Here is an 18,032-nt window from a genome sequence, read left to right on the forward strand (position 1 = left end):
CATTCTCAAAGATCAGGTGCAACCCAAAGAAAAATTCCATGTGTCTCACTAGGAATTGCTAAAATCCCAATAAGGCAGTCCTGTTTGTTCTAAATAGCAAAGTGTTCTATTTTGTCCTGTCATTGAAGGCCGGATGTCTGAATAGGTAAGAATTAATTTAAAACTATTAATCAATTGATAATAACCAAATTTCACACAGCTTTGATGAGCCTCAGCTTTTTAAGAATTAGATTGCTTCGATGATAATAAAGTTGTTGAGGTCTGTCAAGACAGCTTTCCACAATAAATCTCAACTTAAGTATTTTTAGTGCATTATTGTAGAGTTAGGCCTTTCATGATTCGTGGCTTATCCATTTGATCCAATGCTGGGGAAAATGCAAGACAAATTAGAAAAGTGATGAGATTACTGTGCTGGATTGAAAGTTTTGAAATCCAATTATCAAATAATTGAAAGCATAGTGATTGGAAGCTAGGATGCTTTCTGAAACAAATGAAATACTTAGATACATACAGGTACTGTAAACAAAATTTATCCTGGCATGGCAAGTAAAATGGAGAGGAAGGTTAGGCAGCCATTCATCCAAATGCAAATTTTAGTGGAGCAAGATGAATCAGTATTAAGAACCACCGGTTGGTAAGAAAGATCTACAGTGAGAATTAGAGGATCATTATTGGTCAATGTGGTGCATTAGCTTTTAGCACAAGCTATTTCACTTTACACCAGAAAACACTGAAAAAGCAATATTCCCTGCCAACTGCAGTTTTTGTGAATCTTCTCTCTGTCCTGTCCATGGAAAGTGAACTGGTGAAAAAATCAAAAGTGAGTTTCAAAAGCATTATGCTACTTTCAATCTATTAAAACTATGGCTATCAGTCAGAAAAAAAATATTAAAGTAGCAGTTAAGGCAGTGCCTGTAACTTGGAATGTACTTGATTTTTTGTATTAATCTTGGAAAAATCTCTCCATGGTATTTTTCCTGGTTCCACAGCTGTGTATTTACAAAGGTGTTAAGCAAATGCTGTAGAAAATTATATGGCTGTAAACTGTATGTATTAAGGCTCACAAGTGCAGGTTACTAGTAAGAAATTGCTAGTAATAATTTACTTGTTAAATATTTTAAATGCATTCGAGAGCAGGAAAAAGGCTAAAATGAAAACTGGGTTAACTGGCAACATCGGAGTTGTCATCTGTGCAGTTCATACTTCAGAATTCTAGTTTAAGCAGGATTGGATGCAGTCTTAAAAAGCTAGAAGTCAAATTTGTCTGTGTGCGCTGTGTGATGAAGGTGCTTCTGGCAATCCGAGGTGGTCTGCTGTGTGTATGGAATTTGTGAACTCTTCGCTCAACTCAGGCTCTTCTAGGCGGTTCTGTTGGCATGTTAGATATCTGTTCATCTAGAAGAGAGGTGATGGATCATGGTGAAAAAGGAGGAGAGTTTTGATACTAGTTCTTTCAAACTCTTTACTTCAGGAAACATATATGTGAAGTGTTTCTTTCAATTGTATTTCTGATGTTTTGTGATTTCATGTAGCTTTTCTTTGGAAATTACAGTCCATATACAATGTAAGACTCATACAGCATCTCCTGAAAGGAGGATATCTACTAACTCTACAAACATTTTAGTTTTTAGAAAAAATCCCTTTCATAAATTAATAATAGAAAAAGGAGGTTGGAAAGTAATCTGTAACTGCTCTTCCTGGCACATACTTGTATTTCTATGCCATGTGTGTGTAAAGCATTTAAAATAAGAATATGTTACACAGCTATTAAGAATGCATCTTAAAACACTAATACTTTTTTATTGGTTTCAAGATGTGGTTATGGAAAAGGGTTTGTACAGTAGGCAAGGTTCTGTGTATCCACAAAGTTGTCAGGAATATTATTCTTCAGCAAAGTCAGGTGTGAAAGGTCCGGCATATTGGACTTCGTATATTTACAAGTTCGATATTGTTTGATGCATAATTTTTTTCTCATCTGTGAAAACAAAGCAGTCCTCAGAAGCACAGAGGCTGTACCATGTAGGTACTTAACAGGCAGAGGAGCACAGAAAGTCTCTCAGCTGAAGAAATGTAGAACGGTGTGTCAATTAAGCAGCTGGATTATTTTTCTCAAAAAGTGTGTTCCTGACTGCAGTGTGCAGTTCTAGTCATTGTCTACTTTCCCCTTTCAGTTCGTCTCTGTAGAATACCAGCATCAGCATAAACCAGTTTGTTTTGAACCTGAGATAATTGATATTACTGGTGTAATTGTGATACTGTACCAATTACACTTCTTTCCTACCAATTCAGCTACATGCATAGCAATTTCATAATCTGTGTTTGTCACTGCAGGATTTTTGCAGTTTTAGAATTACTTCATAAAAGTAAGAACCTTTGTCATCTTTCACACAGAAATACTTTTGTGCAAGCTAGAATCAAGAAATACTGGATATTTGTAAGCAGTCATTGATTTAATTATATCATGTACAGATATGATTACTACCATATAAAGGGAGAGAAATCAGACCTTTGTTACATATTTTTAAATGCCTTATTCAGATCTCATATGAAGATGTCTAGAATAACATCAGTAGTACCAGCAGAACTGCATGTAAGAGAAATCAGTGCAAATGAAAACCTAATCTGTGGATATTCTAGAGGGAAAATAAAAGAATTGTTCAATGTAAGACATTTTTGAAAAGTAGAGAAGAAATATTTCTAAGGGAATGTGATATATGGCTTGTTAGAAAATGTTCTGAAAATCTGGGAAAAAAACAAAAGTAAACTAATTTTTCTGTGTGTTCAATTTACTCTTTGTGTATAAGCATAACTTACATTTATTTAACTGCTGTCTAAGAAATACAGTGAGAAATTCACATTTATTTAGATCCAATTCTGTTGGAAAATTTGTTATACTAATTTTCAGGGAAGAATTTTTATTTAATTTGTAAAAGAGGCTACTCTATAGGAAAGATAAATACATTCAAGAATATGAGGGAGGTAATGAAAGGTGAACTTGAGCCATGTTTTTGAATAGAACTTGTTTTAAGAATGCTGAAAGCATTCAGTTTTAGTTTCATAACACATCAGAATATACTAATATTGGAAGATGGGGTTTGGATAATATATATGATGGAATTCATTGAAGGGGTGCATCTGTAGGACAAAGTTAATATATGGTAAAAAGGAAAAATGCAATGATGTCAACAAACTTTTTTTTTTCCTTTTCAATAACAGTAACATAAGTGGTATATCATCATTTGTTAGCAAAAAAAAAATTGATCTCATTTATAACCAATCAGATATATTAACAGGAAGGGAAAACAGAGTTTGTAAAATCTGTTCTTTCTATAATAATGGTTTCTTTTTTTTTGTTTTCATTTGTGATTCCTGCCATCTCTTTAAACTCTGCATACAAATTACTTTATTGAAAATACAACTAAACTCTGGACTTCAAGGTTGCAAGCAGAGTAAAATTAAGAAAAAGTCCACACGTGCTTACATGTAAATAATTTCTGAAAGTGTAATAGATGTCAGTCTTCCTGAACAAAGAAGACTTAATGGAATCATGGAATGTGATTTCCTGGGCAGTCTGTCTGTCTTTGCTATTTTGGAAAAAATAATTTAAAGAACCTGGGGTCAAAATTTGCCATTCTTCATCTTTCAGAAAATTCAAGGTATTGAATAATTCTGTTGTCATTCTCTCATAATAATAAAAAACAAACACAACAACAAAAAACAGCCTACCATATCTTAAAAATAGTTTAAATTATTTGCTAATCATTACAACACTACATAGTTACCTGTAATGCATCTGTTTTAGTGAAGTCTGAGACTAACCAAGATGAGCAGGAGAAAAATGAAAAAGTAGAGTAGAAATGATTTAAGTGAGAGCAAAATCAAACAAAAAAGAGGTTAAGTAGTAAAAAGAGCCTGGATGTAGCACAGTCAGCAGGAAACAAAGCCTAAACTAAAACTATGAACATTCCAGGTAGTGATGAGAGATGCAGATTTTTCAGTAGGGTAAGAGAATTTATTATAGCCAAGATAAAAAGTACAACATGGAGAATTATATGCAGTTGAGAAAGATTATAAAAAGCCAAATGATAAGACAGTTTGAGCAGATACAGGTTAAAAAAAATAAAGGAAACTAAGTAAATGTGCTTTTATCCAAAAAAGTTGATTGGAAGCAATCTAGACAGATTTGCTTTCAGCTCTTTTGTTGTTTGATGTTGTAGAACTGGTGTTTGAAAGCGAGTCCGTGGAGGACATTAAAGTTATTACTGTGTGAAATGAAGTGGGAAACAATTGTGCTGGAGCCATTGCCCCATTTAACAGGTGTTCACTAAATCTGTCTTCTGTTTGTCTGTTCTCTGAATGCTGTGCCTGGGCACTTGCTGTAAATGCTATTGTGAGGGATATTGTTGAAAATGTATTAAGAATTTTGATTACCATGGAAAAATTGCATCACAGGCTCAGTATAGGGAAGGGAGAAAAAAGGTTTGAAAGCTATGGCAGTTTCTAACTTGATTAATTAAGAATTACAGTCTGTCATTGGAGGCTGCTTTGCAAAGAAATATTGCAACTTGTTCCTCCTGTAAGGTGAACTCCTGATGGTCAGGACTTCCATACAACAGAATGTCCTGGTGAGAGATCTGGTAGGAGATGGTGCTGGTGCATTTGTTCCAATGTTATCTAAAGTTTATTTGTAGATCAAATGTGAAAATATGCTGCTAAATTTAAATTTGATAGGTAGTTTGTTCTAAATAAAGTATTTCTAATATAGTCAGAATGTAGAGAAGTTTCCTTTCTAAGTGTTGGAAAAGAAAGTGAGATTTGGATAACATTTACATATGTGGAGCTGTGGAGAAAAAAAACTTGAGGATTTGTGGTCTTCAGCTGAGGTAAAGGAGGGGTTGAGAAAACACGGCCATCTGTGCCCTACATGGAAGGATACAAAAAGAGTCAGCTGAGGCTTTGCTTTCAGTGCTTTTCCCTGGCAAGACTCCACTATTTGAAAGCCTGAGATGAGGAACAGTAACATCGCTGAAACCATCTGGAGTACAGAGAAAGCTTATGACAATGATGTGGAAGTAGGAAGAACTCACATACTAGGAAAGAGTTTCTTCTTTCTAGAAGAGAAAAGAATAAGAAAGAGCATAATAAAAGCATACAAAATAATTAATAATACTGAGAAGATGCATCAGGAAATTACATTCTCCATTTCATAACATAAGGATCTAAAGATGGTTCATGAAATGAAAAATTAAATTTTGCTACAAGGTAATATTTTTCAAAGAGCATGTAATTAGACCCAGGAACATTAAGAGTAACAATAGGAACCAGAAAGGGACTGTGGATGTTTCTACAAATAAAAATATATGTAGTTTGTTAGGCAGTACAAAATGTGATACGAAATACAAGATCTTACATTTGGTGGTTAAGACAAGCTCTAGAGGAATATGTGAGAGTTTTATGAAAGAAATAGTACCTCATTTCTTCTTGCTCTAATAAACAGAATTATCTTTTTCTTCACCATATCAAGTTAATAGTGCTTTAGTCCTATACAACAGATTTTCTGGCTGTAGAAGGAAAAATCTGAAGACATAGCTCTAAAACATAGGGGCCTTGCAGGGATGTAACTTAAGGTAAGTCCTCCATTTCTTCTTTCTATCCCTCAGCACGCTTGCCCATCTGTGTCTTTGTTCAGGAACAACTGCTTGCAAGGCTGTACTTGAAACTAGATCACCAAAATGATATGAAAAAGCCTTGCTTCTAACCTAGGTTATTATTTCAGTGGTCTCATTTACAATGTTGCTCTATTTGTGGTTGCATTGGCACAAATAACAGCATAGTTAGCTGTAACACAGTGCAGGTACAAACATTTCAGAGTGGAAACTTCTTAGACTATTTTCTCTGTCAAGGCTGGGATCTCATTAAACCGCAGTCAGCAGTGCAGACTTGTGGAGCTAGACAAGCGCTTATTAGCTGCGTGTCTGATACTGGTTTAGCTCCAGGAGCACGGCACTCTGCAGGGGGTATCGTGCAGCTGCTGGAGGAGCGTAGCGGCAGGCTCGTGATGGTTGTGTGCTTTTGCAAAAGCAGTGAGTGGAAATGGATGGAAAAGGTTGCTGCACCCTAGCCCATCTGCTCAGCATCAGCCTCCTGCTAGATATTCCCTCACATCTGCCAGTTGTTACCCTTTAATTGCAAGTTCAGGTGTAGCCCTTTTGGTTTCAGGAGAGGCCAAACTATAGCCCATCAGTCAAGTACGAGAATGTGTTTAGCAAAACAAATGCAGGCTTTTGACAATCAAGGTCATGCTCACCTGAGTCCATACATGTACTGGACAGTGAGTACCTTCAGTCAGATGATTGGTCCACCCTTAAATAATCAAGAACTGTGGATGTCTTTTCTAGTTTCTCTTTTTGAAGTAATTCCAGCAACCCCAAATCTCTTAGGCTGTAATTTTTACTCTCAGTCTTTATTAGTTAAAAGTGTACACATCCTGGTTGCGAGGTACCCCTTGAAGTACTTACTTGCTGATCTGTTGAACTGCATCCAGTAAAATTTGCTAGGTATGTAGTCAAATGTAGAACCAAATCCAACAGAAGACCAGTTTTAATTAGTTTCATTCTCTGATAGCTATTATAAAAATACCATTAACTCAGAAACTGAAAGCAATATAACTTCCGCTTTTGAAGCATGAAAGTTCTCTCTGAAATAGAGACCTGTTGGTAAAAACACCAGAGCTAGAATTCCTTGTGCTTGTGCTCACCTGACTCTTTCCAGATTAGTTTAAAAAAATGTTTTAGCTGTCTAGGTTGGTTCAGTTTGACTGAAATATGTTAGGGAGTCCTCATTTGCTACTGTCTGTAGCAGATCTGAGGCAAAGTAGCTTTTGGCAGAGGGGAGCTTTAACGAGCAGCAGACGGCCAGTATATCTTCCATTAATGTAGCTGCTATGTAGGCAGATATTGGACAGTATCTCTATAAAAATATAAGGTTTAGGTAACTCGAAGGCTCTAGAACCAAGCTAGCCTGGCTTCTTTCTTTTGGAAGTACTTTTCTCCATCTTAAATACTAAAGTTTCAAATTAATCTCCATCATATTAATTAGATGAAATCTATCTATCCCTCAGTAATTTTTTTCTTTTTATTCTGAAGTTTTATTTCTTCTTTGGATTTTATTTAGGTAGACTAGTATTGTTAATAAAAAGCAACAGCTTGTAAAGCAAGATTAAGGATATTAATAATAGCAAAAATGTAATTGATATTCAAGTACGTCATAAGGAGACAAAATTCTGCATAGATAAACGTGAACATAATATACACTCTTGTGTATATTGTGATGTTTTTTGCGTTTGTCCTTGTCCAAATGGGTAGAATTTCTCTAAGTCACAGTTTACGAAGAAGTTTTGGATCCAATCCAAGTTGTTTGCAGAGAGAGTTGAACTGGGCTCATAAAAACATGAAAGGCTCAGCAGTATGCAAGTAGTTTAGAGGAATTTGATTAAAAATATTAGGAAACACAAGTGGTTTTAGTTTTGCAATGTGTAGAATGAAAGTAATGTTGGATGATTCAGTTATAATGTCTTTTTTTTTAATTAATAAAAAATACAACATTCTCCATTGTTTAGAGAAAACAAAACAAAAACTTGTGTAATTGTTTTAGGCATGTTCCAAATAGTATACCTATAATAAAATAGTGCAAAGTATCCTGCTTCTACAAATCTCTGAATAAAATATTACAAGTGTGTATCAGAAGAGTCCTTAAGGTCAGTGAAGCCTCCTAATTGTTACTGACATTATCTCTTGCCATCTGCTTTCTGAAGCAGAATAAGAAGTTTGTAATGAGGATTAGGAGTGGAAGATGGTGAAGGCATGCTCCAAGAGTTGCTGGAGTGTTCTCTGCTTTCACAACAAATCACAGAATAACTTTGTAATATTAGGTTTTTAATATTAATAGTAGGTTGTTAATATATTTTGCCTAAACTAATATAAATAAACCAAGAATTAAATTTTGCTGCATATTCTGATAGGGCTATTTTGTTCATAGTCAGTTAATTTATTAAACCTTTAAGATACTAAAAGTACATGAAGTATCCATACTGCAGTGGACTTGGATGTCTGCATCCTCCCTTCAGACCCATGAAAGCACATCATGCAGGCACTCCCTTGGCCCATGTATACACCAGAAATAAGCTATGATTAAAATCCTTTCCAAAGCTCCATACAAACATAGTTCACATCCAGAGCTTTTTTTAAGCCTAGCTTTACTGCTAGTGTGTACAGATCCAGGACATTCTCAGATTTTTAGCAGATGATGTTTCTCTCTATTTACTGAACTCTGTCCCCATTGCAGTTTGCCCTGCATGCATTAGTAGTTTAGAATAAATTTAGAAGAGAGCAATATTCAGATTATTTCAAGTGCAGATGATTCTCCCAAATATAATGAGAGGTTCATCTTTTATTGTCGTAAGCCACTTAATGGAAGATTTTTCTTTGCCTTGAGATTCCTCCATGTGACATGTCATCTAACCTGATTATGACCCACTTACAGGCCCTTGTACCTGAGGTGCAAGTAGTGTGCTGGCTTGTGTTGTTTTAGCTACCACTTTGATATTGTGCATATGTAGAAGACTGTTGTGAGCTGGGCTGTGCACCAGAAATGAGTAAATGTACTCAGGAGTCAATTTTATTTCTGGCTAGATCAACACAGTTGTATTAGCTCAGTTTTATATCCGAAACTGTAAATCCTGCTGCTTTTGATTTGATTTATACACCTTTCTGCTGCAGCATATAGAGACATTATCCTAATTTGGTTGATCTGATGATGGGCAGGCAGGCAAGAGGATCAGATAAAACAGCCTGGCAAGCTGGATCTTGCTGTGGTCTGCCAGATGGCCATCTCTGTTATATGTCAGTTTTCTCACTCCCCTAACAAGAGTAAGTTCCAGTGTAGGAGGAAGGTAAGAAATTTATTCCATTGGTATTCCCTGCAGTGAGCCACAGGGTTTCCTAGAGACGGATGCTTCTTTCTTAATCACAAATCTTTGACTGACAGATTCCCCTTTTTCCTGCTCCTTTTATCATGAGGTTTAGGATGTTGTGAGAAGTGAGAGAGTGAGGAAAAAAGACAACCGAAGTAGCCTCCAGAATGTATATTCGCCAGAGGCCAGTTGTGAACTGCAATGAAATGCTACGTATCAGGGTTTTCAACTCCAAAGATCGCTTTCTGCAAAGAAGGTGGTGGCACATGAATAGTGAAAGAGGAGCTTAGTGACAGAAAGCTGTGATACAGCAGAGAAGCAGAGAATTTCACACGAAAGTAATGCAAACTTACACTAAGGAATCAGTAGAGTGGCCAGGTCTGTTAAGTTATTCTGGGGCTTTTTGCGTTACTATATGTAAATACAAAAATGACAGGGATATGGAAGGGATTTATAAATGAAGACAGCTTTAAAGTCTCCAGTGATTACATGGAGATCCTAATTCAAGAACCCAAAATGAAATCTATTTGATATCTTCCTGAAGTCTTAGGTTCATATATTAGATATGAAGATCGTAGTGAGATCTGGTCTCAGCAAGAAGATGAACACAACTCCTTTGGTCTCCACAAAGTATGCTGAAGCATCTTCTTCTTAAAAATGTGCAATTTTTGTAACAAATGAGTATGGGAAATGTAAATGCTGCTATTAACGTTAACAAGGAAATTCTGGACATAATAAGTGTCGTGATGGCATAAAAAGCTGGGATTTTATTCTCAGTAAAAATCTTTATGTAATCTTACCAACAGAATGACTGTTGCAGCCTCTTTCGTGTTCTACATTATGTGAAAACACTAGAAGTGATAAACATGGGGTCTTACATAGTTAAAAGAGGAAGCCACCCTGCCAAAATGCAGAATTTAATTTGTGGATCCCATGTAGTCTGATTATATCAATAATAACCTTTTGAATGCATTTACTAGTAAAATTAATGTAGCTTTTTCCATTTTCCTCTAAAATTGTATTTTGGATTTGAAATGTTAGGATCTGTGAAATTAACATTCTTATTTTCAGAAGATGGCTGTATTTCCATAGTACTTCAATATAAAATCATAGTTGCCTTCATTAACTGAAAAGGTCACTGAAATACATGGCATTTTTAATATGGTGTTTGAGAACAGAACTGCCCCTTTCACTTATCTGATCACTTCATGCATGTTAGTTTTCTATCTTTCAAGCAGTGGGGTGTAAGCAAATTTCAGGAATTTTTAATGTTCTTGGAGTAAGCTGTACATTTGTGACCCAAGGATTAGTAGATAGAGGGTAATACCTCTTAATTTGGGGTCATGAATTCTCAGTGGTCATGTGCTGACCTTACAGTCATTACATGTCTGCATTCACATCATTCAGTTGTTTGCTTTGGTAGCTGAAGGGCCTTTGCACAAAGCCAGCCATAGGAAAACATTAAGAAAGTGTATTTTGGTTGTGAATTCTTTTGGAACTATGATTGTACACCATTGTGTTTTTAAATAAGCTTAGAAATCAACTGCAGATTGCATGGAGACACATTCATACACCATGTCAAACAACTGAAGTGGTCCTTTTTTCTCTCTTTGTAGGGCTTATGGAATAAGTTCACAAATATAAAGTACTTTCAAAAACAAAAAATGAAACTAGATCTGTATGCCATTATTCATTTCCCTTTAGCTTATGCCTTTACGTGTAGCCTCGAACTAAACAGTCGCATGCTGTTATACTTCTGTTGGCTGTATTCAGTCTACAAGATGAACAGGGCTCATATACTAAGTTACTCAATAATTTTTTCCTTCATGCTGTTATGTTTATAGCTTCAAACCCTATTTATTGCATAGTTTAAACCCTATTTGGAAAACATCATCCTACTTGGCTTTTTCTTTAATATTCACTCTGTAGTATCTGAATTATCCACAAACATTAATAAGTTTATCTTTACATGACCTTTATGTGATGAGGAAACTGTAGTATTCTTATTTAATAATTGCAAAGTGCATTGCCAAAAAATTGACAAAGATGTTGTATTTCTGAGGATTTTAAAGTAATCTTTTTTTTAGATACAACATTTCTCATGTCTTGTTCTTAACCAAGATGAAGTATTCAGTATATTTGCACTTTTTCTGTAATGGGTTAGACATACAAGAAAACATATGCAAACATGGCTTGGTGGATTTTCTTCTCCTCTTCCCTCTCTCCTCCTCTCTCTCTCCCACTCCGTTTCCCTCTCTTCTCCCTCTCCTCTCCAGTAGGTGAGGTTAGTTTGTTTTGATGGAATAAGGTAGAAAAGAATTGGTAACATGTTTTCAGAAATTTCAAGAGAGACCATGAATTTATTTTAGGTGAGAGCGGATGGTTGTTTTGTAGTAGTCTACATAAAGGATTTTGATTTTTACAAGAAAAATCTGGAAATTTATCACTCTGAATAAGTAATGTGCAATTAAGCAAAGAGAGTATTCTGAGATGCTGTCAGTTACGTGTTTGCTTGTGCAGAAGTATTCTGTAAGCTTCTATCAATAGCCAGAAACACTGCCAGAACCAAGGAATTGAAAAAAAAAAAAGATAATGAATCTGCCAGATCCTTCTTACAAAGGTGAATGTTCCACCAGAAATCACATTACCCAGGAATTCCTCGTCTTTTCAGACTGGCAGTTTTGTTGGGAAAACTCTTCACCTGCAGCAGTTGAGAGGTCAAAACTATTGTAAAAATCCCAAGGTCTCTTTCTGCTGTATAAGAAAAGATCTATGGCAGTGACTTTCCAGCATTTTTTTTCTGGGACCCCATAAAATTTTCCATTGCAGGTGCATTTTCCTGCATAGCAAATTTAAGCCAAGTGACAGTAAGCCAAGACTTTCCTTAATTACCCTTTTTGGTCTCCTAGAACTAGTCCATAGACCAAAAGGGTCTGCAAACCATAGGTTGAAAACCACTGATTTAAGTAAGGGGCAATAGTTAATTGCTCACGTGTCATTGTTAAAATGAGCATCAATTCAGTCTTCTGATGAACTGCCTTTTTGCTGTGACTAGCGATTATGTTTTTGTGGTGGTATTATTGCTAGTCTAATAGAGGTAACTAAGGTTAACAACAGAGATAAGTAAATATCATAGAATTATTTCCTGTCTTTATCCTGTTGAGATAGCAAATATATTAACACATCCCAACAAACCTCCGGATCTATTATGCCCCAAAGGAGGGTATTTGAGCTTTACTATTATAGGACAGATTGTATGCCAGATAAGCCCTAGTAAACATAACTTTCAGGTGATAGTTTTCACAGGAATATCCCATTAAAACTTGTGCAGGGGTTTGGACAGGTAAAGAGCTATAGAAGCTTTTATTAACTGTCATAATTCTAAATATTTTACTTGTTGATACCGAATGTGGACCCAAATGACATAGCGGCTTTGGTTGGTTGAAAAATAGTGCTGATTGTAAATTGTGAATGAGCCTGTGGTCTGCAAAAATAGCTATAATAAATTGTAAGGTAGGTGTTGTGCCTGTTCATTTTCCAAACAATTTTTGAGGTGTTTCAGCCCAGAAGCGAGGCCTCTTCTGTTACTGAATAAAAATAAGTTTATCAAATTGGAGAGGAATATGTGGTTACACCTACGTTTGGTAGCTTTACTCCTTTGGCGAATGTTGAATTTGATCTAAAAAGAAAAAAAAAGGGCAGAAAAGCAGGTAGATGTGACTAGTAAGTACATCCCTACCTTCAGGTTTTGTACTTAATTATGTGACATGCTGGCAGTGCCACTGGGCATGGGCTAAATGCCAATTTATTTGGGGCACAAACCCCTGGATCTTGCAAGCCATTAGAAGGGCGTTGTGCCATCTTCCCCGGTTCAGCAGACACCATCCCAGGCACGGAGCCACCAGACATCTACGTAAGAAGGAAACTCAGTTTGATTAGTACAGCGCAATAAATAAATTATCTCGCAGGTGAATATTTACAGCATTTGCACAGATGCTTGTTGTTACAGAAGGAGTAAGTGCTTATTAGTCTCTAGGAATGAGGTTCAGGTCCCAGGAGAACTGCTGAGCACCCAGCCTTTTGGTGGCAGGTATGGCCATTTTTAATGCTCCTCTAGACTTTGCAGAGGATAATCAAAACAGTGGTGTCATGTAATTTACTCAAAGGCATTTCATTATTTAGATGGCTGTGGAATGACCAAATCCAACTGGTATGCAGGTGGTGATCTGGTAGTTTTGAAGCAGATGCAGTTTTATAATGCAGGTTTCAGTTCATATAGTGGAATGACTTAAAACAGCTATATTTTTTTTTCCTAGCAAGCTATAAATGAGTCCTTGGTTTGCAGTTGTATTCAATTATTTTAAACCTATTTACAATGTATTCTATTGTAAAGCTCTGACCTTTGATCTCTAGAATGGGTGCATGTCTTTTGTGGGAAGCAGGAAGTCTTGGGGCAAGTGACACTTGCAGTGCAGTTTATTTTACTTAGACTTTGATTCCCGCCCTCCCCCCCTGTTTCTAGAACTGAAGACAAATTTCTGTTTCTATTGGATTATAAACAGGTTCTGGATAGCTTCAGCTGCTGCATAGTGCAGTGATATTTTAATTTGCTGGGTAGACATGTTTACTGTGTACCGTGTAGTTTATGAGTGTTACCATAAATGAGGTAATCTTGCATCTTGGTTTCCATGTGTGAAACATTACATGAGCTAATGCAGCTGCACCACCGCTTGCTGGATTTTAGTAGACTTTATTTGTACATAAAGTTTATACTGAACTGCTTTAAATATTTGTGTTAAAACTAGTAGTGCTGCTTTTTTAATGTGTTTTATATGACACTGATGGATGCCGAATTTCACGAAGCAATGTAAGAATGTATAGTGCATTTCTGCTTTGTAGGCCATTCTTCTCAGTAAGGCAGATTCCAGAGTGAAATAAAATTAATGACAAAATTTTTAATTTATGTTCAGTTAGTGTTTCAGGGACTGGTTCATATTAAGTATACATAGGAACAGTAGCTTCCTAGCATACTGTAGCACTCTTAAAAACATGCACATTCTCTCCAAAATCTGGATTTGGAATTTGAAGTGACACGTGTGGGTTGTGAGAGTACAGAAAGTTGATTTGTGCTCAGGAACATGTAAAGATTTTTCTGTAGTTCAGTTTTACCTAACAAAATCCTTGAATCATCGTGTTTTTTAGAAGTCTGTGATTTTAGCATCTGTGGCTGTATTATTTTTACTTAATTAAAAATATTGCACATTTTCAGTTATGCAGCTAGTTAGGAAGGTGAAAGCTGTAATACACAGTAAGCTATAAAATATGTCAGCGTATTTTGCTAACTCAAGTATTAACACTTGCATGTAATTTCTTGAGTTGAACTTAATTTATGTTCTTTTTTATAAGTCAGAATAATGGACATCTGTATAAAGCACATTTTAAAAGACACTAAGATTATTTTGTATGATTAAGTACTTAAAAGTACGTACTAAAGAAACAGGTATATATGTATTTTTATAAGCAACTTTAAAAGGGCCTCCTCCTCCTGAGCATGTGTTCTGAAGATCTCCAATGTTATCTCATACTTTTCTCAAAAGAGAGTTGGAAATTATTGTTATAACTTCTTTTTAACATAACATCTAACAGATGTTATGGAAGTTTGTCTTTAAGCACTTAACCTGGAAAAAGTAACCAGTTGTTCAGTGAGCAGCAGGATTGCTGAAACCTGGTTTGACTACATATGTGTGTCCTTTGCTTCTTACCCTTCATCCCTTAGCAGTAACTCCAGCTTCTCCCAGAAATTCCTTATGACACTTCCACTTTTGGTGTCTGCCAGGGAAGGGCCAGTGTGCAAATGTTGACTTACTAGACACAACCAATGGATATTAAGGTTATCTACTGCCTGGCTTTCCTGTGGTGAAGGTTTCTGTTTACCTCTCTTGCCTGTGTCTGACCATGGATTTTCTGAAAAGCTGTACGAATGGAATTAACTTTGAGACTTTTACCCATCTTTCAAATCTGCTTGAAATAAGCCAGACATTTCTGTGTTACTAAGGGAGGAACAGACAGACAAGGAACTCGGCACCTAAGGCTTATTTCCTTAGAGAACAGCATTAGAAATCAAATCTGAATTCAGTGTTTTAAGTTCTTATGATTCCTACATAAGCTGAACTCAGCACAAAAGCTTTAAACCACCAAATCATTCTCAAGAGTTTTACAACTGGATTTGTACCAGTACTTGAATCTTCCTTTGTTGCGTTTTGTTTCCTCATTTTTGTTACTTGTATGATGGATATTGCCGATATTTCTGTTTGTGTCTAAATAATACATCAGGTTCTTACAATATGTTTGCTCCTCACATATATTAGTCATTATGATGTGTCTAATCAGAGGGACGTGGAGTTATTTTGTGCTGTTGGAAAAAACTGACTGTATGGCATGGTTTAGGTTTTGTTTTGCCGAAATCCAAACTTAAAAACTTTCTGAAGAATAAGTCTTTAAGATTTAGTTATGAAAAAGGAGAGACTTACTATACATATACAGTTAATGAAGTCCCTTATAACAGAAACAAGTTTTGAATTCTAACTGTTGGTAATATTTCTACTTAATACCCCTGTGTGTGCTGAGATCGGCATAAGGCTTAATGTAAACTTAGTTGCTTGTTTTCATATTTTTATTAATTATGTGCTTTTTACTAGGTGTGTTAAACAGTTTGTTTCCCTTGAGTGGTCCAGCAGCTGTAAAGCCTTTGAAAATGTTCATTAGTATACGTCTAGTATACATCTCACTCAATATAATGTGAACCTCCCACTGTTTTATGTAGAAGGATCTTTAGGTTATATAGTGAAGTTAGTCTACAATCCCTTTTTACCTGTATTTTCCAGTAAACCCTTTCTTTGAGGTTTTTCCATTTTTAATCTCCAGTAAACCAGGCTTTCTCACTTTAAATTTTGCCATAGTTTGTGGTTTTCCTTAAGATCTTGTGCTTGAAATTGTTAGTTTGTTGGAATGTAAGCTTTTATCATTTATTAGTTTCTGAAGCAATTTTCTAATTCTGTGGATAAAAGGTTTAAAATGTGAACTCTGAAGCCTCAAATCTTCCTAGACAAAAAAAAAAAATTACACCATATTTTGAGGTCTGAATTTTTTGATAATGATTTTCAGCTCTTAACTCTTTTATAACAGGAAAGAATGAGTTGTGGCTTTTGGGAGCTGGCAGTGTAGCCTCTCTCATTCCTCCTCCTGGTTTCCTGGTCCAAACTTACTGAAGGAGTGAAGGTCGCAGTCTCCTCTTCCTCCCTCTCCCCTGCTGCAGAGATCGCAGTTACTGGTCAGGCAGGATTATACCACTTTCTGCTGGATTTACGTGGTTACGCAGCCACCATCACTTTCTTTCTGTTCCTTGTAATTCTGGAAGGTGCTAGCCTTTGGCTTAGTTAAAGGCTTGTTGCTGTGTGCTTTCGTATTGCCCACACAAGTTTTGTGCAGAACTAAATACATTTTGTTGTAATGTTATCATCTGGTGGCAGTGAAATGACTGGAAAACAAACACTGAAACACAAGTCAGCTGATGAACTTTCTGTCTATAACTGAGTCACAAGTTTTTAAAGGATCTGGTTTCTGCAAGCACCTTTATTTTTTCTTTTGTGCATAGAGTGTGATACTGATTTTCTTACATGTATCCTCTCTGCTCAGGACAAATAAGGTAATTGCAGTACTTCAAAAAATTAACACGAATCGATTTAAAGAACCTTTTACATTTTAGTATTTCTAGTCTTCCAGTGTTCAGGAAAATATTTTATCATCAACTTACAAGTTTGGGCCAGAAGCAAACATAGCAATGTCAAATATGAAACCATACAATTTTAACTGTCATCATATCTTGATAATGATTTTTCCCATGTATACACTTTCATTTTTGCAACCAAAAAGTTATTATCTTCCTGTGTGTGTGTACACACTAAGCTGATCGTCTTTAAAGTTTTTAGTATTGCCAATAATCATACGCTAAAAATTTCTTTTCAGCACACAACAGTAGGCCTTTTCATACATAATTTGGAGGATAAATCAGTAATTATGCACTTAATTGGCTAATAAATCATAGCACATTTCCTTTATTTACTGTAGTGCTGTGCTAAATCTTTATAATGTGGCCTCGTGTACTTTTGTATAAAACAAAATGTTTAGTGTATATACGGTGCACGAGTGACATAAATATGTAAAGCCTTTCTGTGGTGTTTACTATGTTATATGAGAAGTTCCTGTGATTACATGCCTAGAGATTTTATGAATGTACATTTTAAAGGAGGTATTGAAGTTTTAGATTTTATGTTGTACTGTGTATATATTTAGCATGTAAATAACAAGAGGGAGCATACTCAAGCTGAAATGAATTTACAAAAAAACGTGCAATAGAACTTTTTCAAATATATACATTTGTGATTCTGATCGTTATAGTATCAGTTCTCAGATTTTTATGATTCTGTTAATTTTCAAAGTGCCTGTTTAGTTGTGATTTTTTTTTTTTTTTTTAATTGGTGAACTGGGGATTTATTTAAATGCTTTAAAATTTTGGAAGGATTTTAGGTAGCAGAATCTCTGCATATCCTTTCTGTTAACAATGCAGGTTATGAAATCTAGGTATTTCCAGTGCTCATTTTCCTATGAGTTGAGGCACGGGATCATTTCATATGTTTGTTCTCATTTACAGGCTGAAATTTTCCAAAAATATTTAATGAATAAAATAACATCAACATTGCCACAATTAAATGATTAATACAGGCTGAGTTAGTTACAAAAGAATGAAATGTAGAAGTAGACAAACCCTTTCCTAAGGAATTTCTTGCCTGTGGAAGGGCACTGGTCATTTTATTGTTTGCCTGCATGTGAGGAAACTGGGGAGGGTGGTTGTTCCAATAAAGATTGGGATTAACATAACTGATTTATAAGTATTTAAGGCATGAATTACATTAAATCATACTACTAGCAAATTCTGTCATCTCAGTGGTAAAGCCATTATGTAAAGTCACTGAAAGTTTTCCTTAATTATGCTTTCAGGAAC

General features: G+C 35.6%; 1 protein-coding gene across 6 annotated transcripts in view; it reads left to right on the top strand.

Moving 5' to 3' along the window:
• LRBA (LPS responsive beige-like anchor protein) overlaps positions 1-18,032 on the top strand; it is a 409,013-nt gene that overhangs the window by 316,382 nt on the left and 74,599 nt on the right. The window lies entirely within an intron of this gene.

This window comes from Columba livia, chromosome 4, assembly GCF_036013475.1.
Source record: "Columba livia isolate bColLiv1 breed racing homer chromosome 4, bColLiv1.pat.W.v2, whole genome shotgun sequence".
In the NCBI taxonomy this organism is placed as follows: Eukaryota; Metazoa; Chordata; class Aves; order Columbiformes; family Columbidae; genus Columba; species Columba livia.